Below are 16,209 nucleotides of genomic sequence, written 5' to 3'. Positions count from 1 at the left end.
TGCCAGAAAAAAGAGGGCAACAAGCCAAGGCCAGAGGTAAGGAAAAGAGGAAGAAGAGGCAGTGGACAGAAGGCCAGAGCACCACGGTATGTGAGGAGGGAGTGTGGAACAGCAAGGTCAGGGCATTGCTAGCAGTGGCTCCCTTCATCACTGGAATGCACTGTATCCACAGAGACACACACTTAGTTCTTACGTATCAGAGAGGCACTGTCTAAATGGGTAGTGTGGCTTTATGGTCCTGTTTGATTGGGGCAATCCCAGGAGAAACCCAGGGGCCTCAGTATGGTAATAAGCTGATGGCTCTGGGGTGAGTGACCCCAGGTATGCAGGCTTGGCATCCGCCAAGAGAGGAGAGGTTCACTAGAGGAATGTGCTGGCCTCCTAGCATGACAGCTCCTTGTTTCAAAGGAACTAAAAGGTAAGATAGGTTGGAATACAAACAAGCCAGAGAAGCTACTGCAGTTAGTTGATGCCACACAGAGACCCAAAGCGACCTTTCCAGGCTTTTGGTGGCGCTCTCCAAGCTTCACTAGCGTGGAGCATTTGAGACAAAGCAGCTGAGGAATGAGGCTCACTACAGCTGGGTCTCCGGGCCCCTCTGGAGAAGCCATGTCCATGGCTCTCAGAGGACCACGCTCGCCTGGTGCTGGAGTCCAAGGGGCACTAAGAGGACTCCCCATGGCTGTCCGGCTGTTGTTCACCATGCACCAGCAAGTAGCTGGCGGCAGGGCCAGTCCTGAAACAGTCCTTGCTTTGTCCAGATCCTTTCTATGGATCCCAGCCGTGTAGCCTTGTTCCGGGCCAGGATGGCAGCCGGCACATGCCTCCCCTCGCTGGAGCACTTTCCCACTTGGAACTGGAGTGGCCCTCTGCTTCCGGCTTCTTGGGGGCATAAGTGATGGGGAGGCGTATCATGACCCAGGTGCCTGACGGCACCTCTCCACCTTGGACTCACCTTCTCTTACCTGGCACCCACCACACCACCTTCTCAAACTCCAGGGGATACAGACAGTACTGGGGGGAAGTGAGGAGGGAAGAAAGGGCTAGTGAATCAGGTACTGAAGGGAGAGGTCTGCAGGTCTTACCTTCACTATAGTTTATCAGGAATGCTTATCAGATAGATTAGAGCCAGGCATGTGGGGAGGAAGGCCGGCAGCCAATGGCTCTTTTACTTTTCAGACACCGGTTCCTACCGCTAGCAAGTCTCACTGTCTACGGCAGGACTTGCTGGGTATTCAGTGAGCTGCACGGGCCATGAGAGACACGGCAGCGAGCATCCTCCTTGGTTTTTACGAAGGAACCAAAGGACCTGAAGGCTTGAGAATGTTTATAAGAAGGGATGTCACAAGAATGAGCTTGTAGGCAGCAGGCTCCCAAACCTCTCCACACACACAAGCATCAGTCTTGGGGCACATTTTCCTCTTCCTATTTCCACCTTACGAAATAGAAAATAGAATTTTTGGTGTGTGATAGAAAGGCCCAGAGCCTTAATTGAAGAGGTAGTATTTGTGCTATTAGGAGAAATCTGGGTCATTCAGTGTTTTAGATTCTGTTTTATATTAGGGCCTTTTGGAGAGGCAGAATCATGCACTGATATGAACAGAGCCAGTTCTAGCTCAGACTATTTCTCTGAACCTCAGTTCTCTTTGTCTATACAATGTAGATAATAGCGTCTGCCTTGCAGGATGGATGTAAGAAGAAAAACTCATGCATGTGAAAAAGTTGCAAAAGTGCCTGGTCTTATTAAGCTTGTTTGCTAAGCAAAGCAATCATTTTGTGTGCATAGAGTATTAAGATCAGATACTGACTACAACTGAAAAAAATCAATGGTCATAGTAAATCAAAACAAAACACAGAGTCAAAGGATTAAAGTCCTTAAAAGTCTATGGGTATGGGGGCTGGGGATTTAGCTCGGTGGCATAAGTGCCTGCCTTGCAAGCAGGCAGTCCTGAGTTTGATCCCTGGTACCGATAAAAAGGAAAAAGACAAAAAAAAAAAAAAAAAGTCAATGGGTATAATAGAACAGGTATGGGTCAAAGGAGAACTGTCTTACAGACAGTTCTGGTATAACAGAATGGGTTTGATTGACAAAATCCTTAATATCACATTTATGCATGCATATACAACTTATTATTATACGCACTGTAATAACACAGGATGAATAATTTGGTCTTGATGAGGTATGTGTGGGTTAAGAATCAGGAAAATGGTTTTCCCTATAATACAGAGAGGATAGATATATAGGTAGAAATTCACACATGGGTTTTTTTTTTTTTCTTAATTTACGGGAACATTATATAATGCAAGATGTAAGGAACAAATACTCTGAGGAAGAGACTCTGAGAAACCCGAGGCTTATTTTGTATCATTATAATATAAATTCTAGCAATCTATTGTTTGCTGATTAGAATGACATTGGACTGGTTTCTTCAGTTCAACTTCAGCATATGCAGAGATGGGGACGGCTACCATAAAGAGAATGAGAGATGCGATGGTAGTTGCTATTGTGTTCCCTAATTTGGAACTTGAGGACCTAAAAAGACTTCATCATCCTGTAATGATTTGATTAGTTCTATAATATGCAATAAGTATATAAAGTGGGTGAAGATAGGGACAACTATTTGTAAGAAGCTAGAGACAGTTAGATAATGAAGATCTCCAGTGGACTTGCTTTGAAATCTGTATTTCTTTAAATTGTTTTTTATTTTATTTTTTTAAAATGTTCTGTTCTGTTTTGATATGTTTAATCTTACCCTCTTTGAGATGTAAAACAAATGTGTAGGACTGATAATCATATTACTGAGCTTTTGTTTGATCATAGAGCAGAATGGTTTGTAGGGTCACTTTTTGAATGTCATTGTAAATACTTTAATTCTATAACCTGAACAGCTATTTCGAAGATGACAATGTGTAACTTATCAACCGGCAATTTCTTACCTTTTGTTTGTCTGTAATTTTGTATTATTTCTACCCTTTTTTTTTTTATCTCCATGTATTTTTTTCGTTTCCTTTTCTTTAAATTAAAAAAATAAATAAATAAATAAAAGAATCAGGAAAATGAAAGAGGTTTTATTATCTTAAATGTCAAATGCTGAAGTCTCACTAAGAAGAGTTACTGTTAAATTTCTCCCAGCCAACATAGCCAAAAGATAAACAAGGTGACCATGTATCCAAAAGGATTTTGTCACCACAAAAGCTACAATTCTACAGTGTTTGGCAAAGAGAGTCCCAGCACTGATATAACTAGTCAAAAATAGAGGCTTCGATCTATGGGAGCCTGAATTGATAGGAAACTGAATAATGGCCTGAAGAATGCATGTTAGAGACCTCTCAGCCAATCACCAGGCACCCTTATTCTTGGCTGTTCAGCCTGTTGAGATAGCAGCAGCAGCAGCTCTAAGGGGACAACCTGAAAGCAGGCAGTCCTTGAGGAATGGAGGGATAAGATGGACAACAGTGTTTTAAATTAGTCTAATTTCCCAGAGTCACTTTGTTTAGCAAAAAAAAAAAAAAAAAAAAAAAGGAATATATGAAAGCGAGGTAGCCACAGGTAGCCTGGTCACACAAGCTGGGACTGCCTGGTGGTTCTTGCACCGGAAAGCAGTAACTCATTCATTTACTCATGTGGTAAACAGTTGTTGGTGTCAGCTATGTGCCACAGTACTAGTGCTGATGATACGCTGATGGCTGAGACAGGCATAGCTTCTGATCTCAAGGAATTTACAGTTGGATGGGACCAAGAGGTGTGCAGACACATTGCACCTCAAAGTGCAAGTGGGAAAAGACGAACACAAGCACTAGCTGACAGAGGAATGCTCATATTGCTATGGTGGCACTAAGAAGGGATAAATGGGTCTGGAAGTATCACAAGGCTTGATGTAGGCAGTATAAGAATGAGGTTAGAGGGCTGGGGATTTAGCTCAGAAGCATAAGTGCCTGCCTTACAAGTGTGTGGTCATGAGTTTGAGCCCCGTTACCGATTGAAAAAAAAAAAGAATGAGGTTAGAAGACTGGCTAGGTGCCTGCCAAGCACAGAAGAGGAGAAGGTGGGTCCCACCGGTGCATATGCGCAGCACATGCAAAACAGCACACACATGGAAAGGCGTGGCACTGAAGAACGATGCAGGGCCATTCAGCTAGCTGGTGAGCACACGTGCATGCTAGAGAAATGCAGAAAATATGGCTGTTGCTCTGGTGTAGAGACCATAAAGAGCCATAAGTGTCCATGTTCTGGGATTGGAATTTTATCCTTTGTATAGTAGAATGCTATGATCTATCTATCTATCTATCTATCTATCTATCTACCTATCTATCTATCTAATCTATATGTATGTATGTATATATGTATGTATGTTTTTTGAAATAGGGTCTCACTGTGTAGTCCAGGATGGCCTTGAACTTATCACGCAGCCCAAACTGGCCAATCTTCCTGTACTAGCTTCCCAAGCACTGGGATTGCAGGTGTGTGCTACTATACTGGGTGAGAATTAATGTCTTTAGAGGAAAAATAAACATTTGAAAGCCCTTGGTCAGACTTCTAGTTCCAGATGAAGACGGAATAGGTAAGTTTCTCCCAATTCTTCTTGCTAAGTACTCTCCAAAACCCTGAACATTATTTATACAACCAACAAGCCTGAAAGGTGGAGGAAAAGCAGACCAGCTAGAGATGTTGCGATGTGAGGAAAGACGCAGTGGTGAGGTATCTGGGTTTGCTTTTGTTTCACATATCCTAGAATGGGCGCTGGAGAAATCCATAATCCAGAAACACAGCAAACCAAGCCAAGCCAAGAGAAGAAGGGAAGGGGAGGGGAGGAGAGGGCTGTGGAGTGGAGGGGAGGAAAGAAGCAAGCAGTGATGACCTGGTTTCATTTAGCATGGGAGCCTAGCAGTTACCACCCCACTACACCCCTCTCTGTCACATCAGGCCAAGTGAAAAACCTAGATGTCTGCTTGCACCTGGATGCAATGAGTCGCTGCTTCACCCCCAGCCCCGGGGTGGGGTTAGTGAACTCCATGTGGGGAAGCCTGGACTATCATCCCTTCCCAGTAGTAGTAAGCACCCAGCACCCACCCTCAAGGTGTCGCAGGAGGTCACAAGGGCAGCAATAAAAAAGCATCTTCTCCCTCCCATACAGATGACAGCAAAGGCCTAGCCAGACTCCCACCACCAGAGAGTAATGAGGCACACTTGTTTAGCCCCTCAAGGACAGCAGTGGAGGCCATGTATGAAATCCACACTTTTGTACACCGTTACCTGGTGGGGAGGAGGGCACATGACCCACACATGGTGTGTTTCCCCCAAGGCTAAGATCCACTGACTATACAATTAGTGCACTCTTGGATATTTGTCCCAGACAAGCAAACAGTTCTATTCATACAAACACCTCCATGTGAGGGTCCACAGCAGCCTTATCTAAGCAAGCAGAAAAACCTAGCAGTGTCCTGTAAGTGAACCTATATACTATATACTATTTCATTCATAGAAAATTCTCAAAGCAATAAAATTATAAAGACAACAGGTGTTAGTGAAGGCCAAGAGGCAGGGATGGGGGTGGTGGGCAGGGTTATGTCAGGGATCACCTAAGGGAGACCACAGTTCTGCATCTGTGTTGTGGTGGCATTGATACCACTCAACGCATGCGACAGCGGGCACATACAGAACTATAGACGTGTGCTGAACCAATGCCTTTTCTGGTTTCATTATCGTACTATAGTTATATCAGATATAACCAGTGGGGAAACTGAGTTAAGGATTGTTCTCCAAACTATTTCTTGCAACTCCCTGTGAATGTACACTTACTTTACACTACACATCATTTAGTACCGTGGCTTAGATTTCATGTTACACTTTGCTCTGCACTCCCTAGTGACTAGGAGATAATCTACTCCCTATTCCTCAGATAAGGTCACTTAGCAAGCAGAGGAAAACAGGCCCCTCAAAGCACACAGAGCTGGTGATGGAGAGACAAGGTAGCAGCCGTCTTCAGTCATTTGTAAGATGAGAATCCTTTTCAGCACCTGGAATCTGCTCATCGTTGTGACCAGAGCTGCTTCAGACATTGGGAGCATGGCCCCGTCAGGACTCTGCGATTGAAAGCACGTTCTTCCTGTAATGTTGTTGAGGACAAAAGAAGGAAACAGAGAAAGACTGCACAAGTAAAAATTGGAAAGCTGGGTTTAGAAATCGGAAATATCTGACTGCAAAGAACTCAGAAGCTTTTCACAGAAAAGGACTGGGAGGTCTTCCCAGAACGGGGTGATTAGTAAAACTTAAGGTCTAAATACCTGAATCAGCCTTTCATAATAGAAACTAAAGATGACCCCTAGACCTCCATGGCAGCATAGGCCGGCCCCTGATCTGGGGAAATAGTTCTTCATTGCCTTTCACCCAGCAAATCCTTCATCCTAAAATTTTCCCACAAAATTCTCTAGCACTTGTCTGAGAGACGTGGCATGCAGTACAACAGTGCATTCCTTGCTGTAAAGTAGAATTTAATCCCAGTGTCACTGTGTCCAAAGTGTGCCCTTGTCATTTGTGTTTTCTAAGCACTTGCACTAAATCTCTCCCCAGTACCCAGTTCTTAGTAATGAATTTAACAGGTTCTTTCCAGTTATCATAACAGAGCTTACAGAAATCAGAAAAAACACTACTTTCACTCAGCTTCTTAGCCTGTTTTATGTGTGATTTAAGGTACTTCAAAATTTCAAGTCCACTCAGGCTGAAACCAGATGAACTGTGAATGAATACACAGTCATTAATCAATAGTTAATTTTAAAAGTCACATTCCTGGTTCTTCATAATGATTTCCAGCAAACCAACACTTTCTACACCTACTCAATTAATCAGATCCAGTCTACTGAGGGGTCTTTATTTTGTAATCAAGAAGTCTTTCCTTGAGACTATTTTTGATCATAACAGGGGAGGCTAGAGGAAAATGTTTCAGTGATAGATAATCATGCATTGTCTATAGGACACCCCTCTAAAATTATGGTTTTTATCCTATAGTTCTCAACTATTAAATCTGCAAATTGTAAAAAATTATGGAGATTAGCTTTGTCTCCAATTTTTACTTTCAATTCAAAATTCGTTTACACGTCTATTTTTTTTTTACTTTTTAAAAATTATGTTTATTTTCTCATGAATTAGTCTTTTAAAAGTCTTTTAAAAATATTTTAAAACGTTTTTACTGTCATTTTACCTTTTTCTGAAAATTGTCTTTTAATATTTATAAATGATTATCATGCAGAAAACATATGTGCTAAATAGTTACAAGCAGAATACTAGAATTGGGCAGGAGTAGTAATTATTTTTTTGTCTTTTTGAGACAGGGTTTCACTATGCAGTTCAAGCTAGCCTCGAGCTCACTTTGTAGCCCAGGCTGGTCTTGAACTTGCTATGGTTCTCCTGCCTCAGTCTCCTGAGTTTTGGGATAGGAGTAATTATTTCTGATGGAGAGAAATTAGGTTAATTTTCATAGAGCTGGTGACAGCAATAGTTTGCCTTAAGCGTGACACAAACAAAAGCGTGCAGTCTTTCTCTGTTTCCTTCCTCTGTTTCCTGGTAACCCTAAGGGACACTCCTGCCAACTGACCTACATGCTGTTAGCCAGCACCCAGCTCCCTAGAGCGCCAAGGCAAAGGCAGGCTCCATCCCAGGAGACATGCAGGAGCAACAGCCAACCTGGAGCAAACTGCAGTGACTCTCCCTACACAAGGTTCTGTCTAGCGTCACAGTCCCAGGTACTCAGCTGCGTACAGGGTCCAGGGCAACATGGAGGCATTAGTGTTATGGGACCTGGGATGGGTTCAACCAGTGTGTCCTGGATGAGAACCACAGCTTGCTTCCTGTACGACGACATACCCATTACATCACCACCTAAACAAATGCCCTCTCTCTGCTGCCTCAGTAGGCGAGGTATATAGTGATACGGATCCCACTGTATCTTAGTTGTCCAAGTATTTTGCCAGTGATTGAGAGAAAGAAGCAGGTAAGGGATATGTGAGATGGAAAACACATTTGCAGAGCGTTAGCTAAATCTCCAGCTATTGCTGCTTACCTACGTCAGCCCTTATTATTTGAGTGGATTTCCCAGTCTAAGCCAATATGTGTAAACCCACTGGACTCATAAACCAAGTGTCTGGAGACTCAGGTTTAGCTCAACTGCCGATTCCTGCCTGTCGTGCTGGTTCAAGCTCCAGTCCTGCTCTACTTCAAACTCTCTCGTCCCTTGATTTTCCATTGTTGGGCTCAGGCGCTGTCTTCCTCCTTGCCTTGTGTCTAAGGAAGTCCCCTCCCAGTTTCAGCTGTTTCTGGTCCCCCTTCATCTACGGTTTCCTCACTGAAGTCACAAGATAAGAACAAGGAGCTGCATGGAGAAAGACTCTTGGACTCCCGGCCCCAAAAGAGCCCTATCACCTCGTGTTTTACCTGTAGGACATAAAACCCTACTGAGCCACAGAAAGGAGGCACTGGCTAGCTGTATAGCAAATGCTCTGAGTGCTGCACACACCTGGGAAAACAGGGTAGGCACGTCTTCCTCCGGCTCAGTCCTAATTTGGTGTTGGCCGTAGGAGAAGGCAGGTAGATTTTGTCACATGAGGACCTATAGCTTTGAACCAGGAAGAATTTTAACACAGACAAAGTAAGAAAGATGGCTTGCTGATTTGTATTAAATGGCACATCCTACCAACTTGGTAAACTCTCTTGAATCTTGATCTTCTACCTTCAAAAAATACACTTTTAGTCAGGCACACGTCCATCATTCCAGCACTCGGGAGACTGAGAACCGTCATGCGCTCAATACCAGTGTAGGTTATGTGATGAGTTCAAGGCCACCCGAACTACATAGCAAACTACATCCCCTGTCTCTCAAGTTAAAAAACTCCAGTTTTAGTGGTAAATAGGCTCAGTGCAGGATGGAATAATGAAAAATCAAATTATTGAGTGCTATGCAGTCATAGCTAGCAATACAGAACGTTTCTCTACTTAGGAAGTGACATGAAAGGTGGCACTGGATGTGTGTGTGTTCTCATGACTAGCCGTCTCATTCCCAGTTAGAATACCTCAGCCATTAAGGATTCCATGTGCAGGCCATGTAAAGGAAGGCCTGGCCTCTAGACTTGTTAGAGAACCACTACAGAGAATGAGTAGGACTATTCGGATATATAAAACAGAGGGTATGCAATAGTGATGATGATGATGGAGAAGGTAATTCTTGTATTAGCATCTAACATTTACCATACTAAGCAAGTGCCAGATGCTATGCTAACCACTGCATCTACCCTATCTCACTAAATTCTCACACTATGAGCCGAATGTGGTGGTATATGCCTGTAATCCCAGCATTTGGGAGGCTGAGGCAGCAGGATTACTGTGAGTTTGAGACCAGCCTGGACTACTACAAAGTGAGTTGAAGGCCAGCAGGAGCTGCATAGGGAGACCCTGTCTCAAAAAGAATCCCCTCCAAAAAAAAAGAATTCTCACACTATGGAGCAATATTATTATTCCCACTTTGCAGATGATATAACTGAGGTCTGGAGAGTCTCAGTAATTGGCTTCCGGTTGCAGAGCTGATACCTGGTAGAATCAGGAGTCCACAGTATTAACCACTACAAGCACTATCCCATATCAACTGTGCCATTAGCTTGCTAAAGAAATGAGGTCAGTTTTCCTAAAGAATGACCCAAGTCTTGGATTTCTGCTGTGTCACAGTACAATTTGTTTCTTTTTCTCTGTCCTCAAGGTTTTCTTCTTGTATACTGTCATCGTCTAAATTAGAAAATGATTTGGCTGCCTGCTAGATCAAGCCCCTGAAAGCCAGTGATAACAGTCCTATTCTCGATGATTAGAAGTTCATTTATGATATATACCGGATACCTTAGAGCATTAGTGCTCAACCTTAGCCCAGAACTCAGACAAGAAAGGCTGAAAGACTTAATTAACTGTGTTAAGTTACAATCTTTTTTCTTTACAAAAACACTGTTGAAGGCCTTGTGTACTTCATGCTACATCGCATCAGGGGCACACAAGGTTTCCTTCTCTTTCAGCGATGCTAAGGTGGATTCATGGGTTCAGATGATGACCTTGCCTAACAGGTTCATCCATTAATGATTACTGCAGATTTTGATCCTGAGGGGGTGTATAGGGTGCTCCTAAGGGAAGCTGCCAATGGGAACTTCTACCAACAGTGATCTTGTCTTGGGGCTTAGGAGAGATGAATTGTGGTACCACACCAAGTAGCCCTAAGCAAAGAGTTCATGTGATTTCCACGTGGCATGCCCTTCTAATACTGCTCAGCAATACTGCCGTGACTGGAGACAGACCATTCATTTTTCCCCTTTAAGAGAGCTTTAAAAACTAAGTAGACATATTTAAAGTTCTTCATTCAGCAGAAATAGTTCAGGATGCTTGGAGGATGTTTGCTTTTATCTTCCTGTATACTATTTCCAAATTCTCCAGTGCATTTTGGTCCGAGAAGCATAAAAAAATGCTCAACATTAAACAATAAGGATGTTCACTATACTCAAGAAAAACTACAAGAAATAGTTTGCTTCCAAAAAGAGAATATAAGTAAATGCCTACAGAAAATACCTGCTACCTCCTTTACCATGCTTTAAATGGTTAGAAGAAGGCAACCGTTTCTAGCCTCTGCACCCATGGGTGATCAATAAAGCTGTTGACAGTTGGATTCCTGCCCATCATAAAAGGACTAAACAGGTAAGGGTGAGGCCCAGATAATCACGTAGTATACTTAAACAACACAAGGGAGAGGACGCAGACATTTCCTAAACAGAAACAACCGGAGCAAGCTGATTCAGGTTGGACTGGCTAGGAAAACGTGCTGCACGTGCTTCTGATGGCTGTTACTATAAGAAAACTGGCACGTAACACCCCGGATGCTACCCTGCTACTGAATTTAGCTCTATCACACACACAGTCTTATCTCTTGGATGGATTCTGGAAATTAATAAAGATCTGAGTAAGAGCCAGAGCTAAGCTGTTATGGGGCTGTGTCCATCTTGCTGGAGTCCTGTCAAACTAAAACAACTTGCATCTATCCTGACAATAAAATCGGTGCTGGAACCACAATAGCAGCGAATATGCTTGTGGCACCCTAACCTCATCATCCACAAGAAAAACCTTGTCAATCCTGCCAATCTACATCAGGAAGAACAAACTGGAAAATTTGCGAGTGAGGTGAAGAATACAAACCATAACCGCTTCACAGAATTTAGGACTATAGGCGAAAGAGAGAGCACCTGACATAATCCCCTCGCTGTGCTGAACTGTTCCAAGAGAAATATTTGCCCCAGATCCCAGTGGCAATGAGGAAATGGAAAACAAAGCAAAATGATGTCCAACAACTTTCCTGAGTATTACAAACATGAAGTAAAAACCAGGGGCAGGAGAAACAATGGCAGCTAGAGTGGGCGCGATCTCACCCAAGGCCTCGAGGCCCTTCTGTCCACTGCCCAGAGCGTGGCCCCAGGCAGTGAGCCCCAGCATCCTCCCATCACCTCCTGCCTTGGCAGTCAGTGGTCTTCTAGGCCAAACTCACTCATGCAGCCCTGCCAGGAATTGGGGCTCAGCTGCCTTCAAGCTCGAGCCACTCCGGTGCTGCTGAATTTGAAAATGGTAGAGGACTGTGCCCAACAGATCTGGGCGAACTGCTGATATCCCTGAAATTCCCAAACCTCAGTAGGCATGGTCAACACTGCTGTGCCTCCTGGAAAGTCTTTGAAAGCAGGCAGTGGCAATTTCAGTCCTGTCATTTTCATCAAAACAGTGGGAGCTTCCCATCCAGCAGCAGCTTCTCCTGCAGCCTGACGAGCTGTCATCACCAAGGCAGGGGCTGTCCTCGACATCTGACTGCTGCTCCAGGATATATAGCGTTGGTGCCTTCAAGTAAGGACTTATTCCAGGTTCTGAACTGCAGCCACTCTGGATGGCTCCATTCTGCAACCTACAGATGATCTCACCTTCCCACCCTGAGACTACTGCTAAAGCCCCTAAATACGTCCCTAACCTCCTCTATAAAAGGAGGGCTTCCTCCTATACCTCCAGTCAGGCAAGGAAGCCTCCCACCAGTATATTACCCCTGTGCTACAACACCGGGGCTGACAAAATCCTCACTGGGTGGTCCTATGGTTCACACATGATTCCTGTTGCAGGTAAAGTGAGATGAGCAGGTTGCACTAAAAAGGTTACTGACCCTAACAAGCTCCAGAAAATGGCAAAGCAGTTAAGAGTCAAACCCAAAAGAGACCAGCAGAGTCTCAGGGAGGTGGTGGAAACTTCCAGAAGAGCTCCAAAAAGATGACAAGGGAGCTTTGAGCCCTGGCTGATGAGAAGCAGACAGGGGCCGCTGGTGGTCACTAGGAACCACGATACTAACAGTTGGACCTATAACACTAAGGCTGAAAGCCACTGGCACTCAAAGCCTGGAGCTGCTAACATCGCCACTGACTGCACTCCGACAATTCATAATTTCTAGCCAAACTGACCAAAAGAACTCTCAGCTGATGGTGACACTAGTAATGGTGTAGAAATATTTAGAGTTATTGTAAAAACAAATCTGTGCATGGTAACAGAGAACCATGTAGAATACTTCACTGTTACGGACCAGTGACCTTTGAAAAAGTCCATTATCTTTGTCCTGGGCAGGTAAGAGCCATAGAAGGCAGGGGAAGGCTCTAAAAAAGAGGTCCACTGTAATCACATTCAACAGTTGGCACCTGGATACTGGGGCATGGGGGTGGGGTCATAACGATACCAATGTGGGCCCAGAGGTCAGACAGCTTCACTATGCAAAACTGAAGTTCAGACATTTATAGGACTTGGGTTTAAGTATTTATTTTCAACAAAATAATCATGTCTCCCACTTGTAGTAAAACACTAGCTTCCCTTTCACATGACTATTGCAACTATGTTCTATTATTGCTCATTCTTTTGCAAAAAAAAAAAAATAGGACCCACAAAAAAGTAAAAGTTTCTTTATTCATTTAACAAATATCTGCTGAGAGATTGTTAGGCCTACCCTTAAGAACTGAGGGTATAGGGGGCTGGGGATTTAGCTCAGCGGCATAGGCACCTGCCTTGCAAGCAGGCAGTTGTGAGTTCAATCCCTGGTACCGATAAAAAGGAAAAAGACAAAAAAAAAAAAAAAAAAAAAAAAAAAAAAAAAGTTAAAAAAAAAAAAGAATTGAGGGTATAGATTAGACAAAAATTGCTTTCCCCGTGGATTGTACAATCAACTGAGGAGAAAAACAAAAAGTAAAATTGAATGTCATACAGTTGTAAGGAACGGGGCTGGGAGTACCTGTGCATGGGCGTGGGTGAAAGGCTGGTCAGGGGCGCACTTCTGATAAAGCAGATTAGGGCAGATGTGACGGAAGGAGGCCACAGCCATCGGTCATCTGAGGGAGAAGTGTCCGCACTCACAGCACACCACCAACCAGAAAGCCTGGTACAGAAGCATCCTCAGGATCCACATGGGTGAGTGGGTGTGCAAGGGGAAAAGCAGGAGGGGACAAGGCCTCTGGAGTGGCTGGAATTCGATTTTGCAGGGCTTTGTAGGTAACTGTAGGCTCTAACCTTTCCTGGATATCTTGGTTACTTTTCTCTTGTTGCTGGGACAAAATATCCACCACCCAAAATGAAGGACGGAAAGGTTTAGCTAGCTCGCTATGGAGATTTCAGTCCACAATCAGCTGGCTCCAAGGTAGAGTGGCACTGGGGCAGCACTTCAAGGCAGCAGTCAGAGCAATCAGAGCAAAAAGGGCGGTGGTGGTGTGGAGGGATAAGCCCCTTCTTCTCCCTTACACTGCAAGCAGGCTACTCCTCCTTACCCCCAGGGAAGGTGTAGCACTCCCACCAGCTCTGTGCCCTCCTCCTGCACAGGCTGAGGATATTTACTCAGGGAGGATCCTGACTCTATTGAGTCTCTTAGTCAAACTTCTAAACTCAAGTTGACAGAAGGTATCAACCACAGCCCAGGGTAAAATTAGGAGACAAAGGAGTCTCTGAGCCTGGAGTAGCAGGAGCTTGCTTACTGACAACAGACCCCCCAGGGCTGCTGTGCTAAGAACAATCTCTAAGGGTCCAGCAAGAAAGCAAGAAAACCAGCCAGGAGGCTATTTGGTAACTCAGGTAAGACGCCATGGCAACTCGGGCAGGGCTATACTGGGAAAAGCACGGAGAACAGTTGTACTTTGAGTCTGTTTTCAAGGTACAGCCAACACATTACTGGGTGTGGGTTGCACAACAGAGACAAAAGTGAAGACTGACTCTATATGTCTTAAGCCAAATGGAAGAGAAAATGGAGTTATCCTAACTGAGACAGGGAAGCCCATACTAAGAAATACTTTTGTTGGTTCATTTGCTTGGTGTATGCGTGTAGCAGGTAGAGATGGCTTTGGTGTGTATGAAGCCGTACTGTGGAAACACAAGGTGCGAGCAGGGAGATTATGTGGAACACTCAGTAATCCACGGGGCAGGTGATGATGGCTTGGGCAAGGTATCTGGCAGTAGAAATAATGTGAGATATATATACACACACACACACACACACACACACTGGAGGTAAAGCTGACGTAATTTGCTAACGGAATGATAAAAGATAAGAAGAGTCACTGACTTCCACAAAGTTTTGAGCCTTTGACTATAAAAATGGAATTGCTATTAACTCATACGGTAAAAGCAGTACAAAAACCAAATCTGAGACCAGCCACGTGGAAATAGCCACTAAACAGACAGGATTACAAATCTGGTTTAGAGGACAGGTCAGGGCCAGACAAATAAATTTTGGTATCAGTACGTACGTGACATCAAAAGCCAGGAGACTAGAAAAGACGGCCAAAATAGCAGGGGAAAAGAAAGGTAGAAAAGAAGGCAAATGCCGTAGCCTTGGGATACTCTACTAGGCAGGGATAGGAGAGGGGGAAGTAAAACTGATGGAACCTAAAAAGCAAGGGCCAGTTGAAGCGGGGAAAAAGAACCAAAAGCTTTGACGCTGTGGAAGCCAGGTGATTAGGTACCTAAAAAAGGAAAGATGGGTTAAAACTTCTAATTGTTGGTAAGTCAAGGAAGCTGCAGTCTGAGAATAACCACTGGATTTAGCGATGTGGAAGTCATCGGTATCTTTGAAGACTATTTTCAACTAGAGGTGTAATGGCAAATAATATTACTACAGTGTAGTAAACAGAAAATGTGAAGGGAAGAGAAAGGAAGTACAGGCGGCTCAAGGAGTAAAGGAATTTATTGTCTTTTTCTCTTGTGTTTTAGTTGACTGGCTTGTAAGATGGAAAAACATTACAACAGGTTTGTATACTGAGAGGAAGACTCCAGATGTCAGAGAGAAGTTAATGGTGCAGAAATGAAATGCTGAGGCCATGCAGGTGGGCGGGAAGTGGATCTAGCCACAAGTCAAGGCAGGCCGAGGAAGGAGAACAGACAGTTCCTCCACATCACCAGGACTGCACCGATGCAAGTGGGTGGGCAGCATGGGGGTGGGAACTCACTCAAATTCTCTTTTGTCTGATTTTTTTCTTCAGTGATAAAAGCAGCAGCATCAACCAACTGAGTAAGGATAGAACAAAGTCCAAAGCAAATGTGAGATGAGCAAGGAAGTGGTGGGGCAGGGAGACAGCTCGGTGGCAACCACACCTACCCGGCAAGCACGAGATAGTGAGTTTGATGAGGGAGGGAGGGAGGGAGGGAGGGAAGGAAGGAAGGAAGGAAGGAAGGAAGGAAGAAAATAAGTTTCCTAGGAAACTGTTCATTCTTATTTGAAATTCTAGGCCCAAATTTAACCTTGTTCCCCTCATCCTTTACCCCTGGTCCTTTTCTTTAGGATCTTCTTCCTTAAAAGTCTCTGCTAATTTAAACAACCAGTAAAATTTATCCTTACAATTCTGATGTTATAAGCTTCTAATTCAGGCAACTTCTTAGACTTCAGCCTGGCTTACAACCACCTTCATCCTACTCAAACACGACTGGCCCTGCTCCCATCCTGGCACTAAGGTTTCCCTTTAATGGCTGCTGGCTGTTCTCAGTCTTCTCCAGCCAGCAAGGAGAAATCCTTAGACGCCGTTCACATATGAGCAAATAACAACGTAAGAACATACTCATTGTTAGTTAAAGTTTACATTCATAGACTGAAACTAGAAGGCCTGAAGGTTTCCTAATCCTGTACAGCAAGGTCCCATCCT

Source organism: Cavia porcellus, unplaced genomic scaffold (assembly GCF_034190915.1).
Source record: "Cavia porcellus strain 051 isolate PalLab524CR breed Dunkin Hartley unplaced genomic scaffold, mCavPor4.1 scaffold_9, whole genome shotgun sequence".
Classification (NCBI taxonomy): Eukaryota; Metazoa; Chordata; class Mammalia; order Rodentia; family Caviidae; genus Cavia; species Cavia porcellus.
Note: the sequence above shows the minus strand (reverse complement) of the source record.